The following is a 1,098-nucleotide window of genomic DNA, read 5'->3' on the forward strand; positions in this document are numbered from 1 at the left end:
CCGTTCCAACTGATCTATTACCTGGAAGACACTACCACTTTCGTACTCCCCCCCCCACACACATCATAAGAGAGGGACCCACTGGGGAACCAGTGCCGACCTATACCAACCAGAAGTAGCGTTTCTCCACAACGCCCCAACCTGACGTGTGAGACAACACGCCCACTTCCGTCCTCCACTCCAATCCAAGTGAGGACGATGCTCACAGGTTTTCCTTAATACCAGTAATTGATCATAGATTACCCCATAATATCTTTTAAAATAATTACATACATAGTTCAAACCACATTTAAAAGAATATCCTCATGTTCTAACAGTATCAATATTCAAGTTCTAGAAACAATATCTAATATCAATATCTAATTTCTAGAAACAAACTGCTTGAGACAACTATCCCAGATAATTATACACTTGGAAAGATGACAATTGGTTAAACACTGCCCTCAATTTCTGCTCTTATATGTCTAAATAACTCTGAAATTGTATTTTTTATCATTATAATTTTTATTCTAATAGTAATTATTACCTTATAAACATTATAATTTATAACTATTTTATTGTTTTTGGAAATCATAATTGACCTGCATCATGTCACACAACACCCGATCACAGTCGGGTGCCCGTAATCTACTCACGTCTATAGACGCAGCACTAATAAATCAGAATACCAGCCCAGAGGACACCACATTCCACACCCCAAGCAATAAACAGAATATAAGCAGTCCCCCTACACCCCTACCCCCATCAGCTCTACTCAAGCTTCAAATCAAACTCAAACTAAAACAACCACATTACAAATCACTAGCCAACCCGGCACTTTGCAGACAACCATGCATTCTCAATGCCCAAACACACCACCTCAAAACCCCCCTACACAAGTCCATAACCCCTATACCCTCTCCACCACTAATCCTGATATCCCCACTTTTTTCAAAAGCAAGTGGCATAACCATCACAGACTATATCGCAGCATGCGAGGTCCATTTTGCTAACAATAACATAACCCAGGACAAGCAGAAAATAACCATCGTTAATAACCACTTTGATCCTAAAGATGAGTTTAAACAACTCGCACGCCTCTTGGAATCTAAATTGGAA

This window comes from Oratosquilla oratoria, chromosome 2, assembly GCF_046742065.1.
Source record: "Oratosquilla oratoria isolate Oo_2021 chromosome 2, ASM4674206v1, whole genome shotgun sequence".
Lineage (NCBI taxonomy): Eukaryota > Metazoa > Arthropoda > Malacostraca > Stomatopoda > Squillidae > Oratosquilla > Oratosquilla oratoria.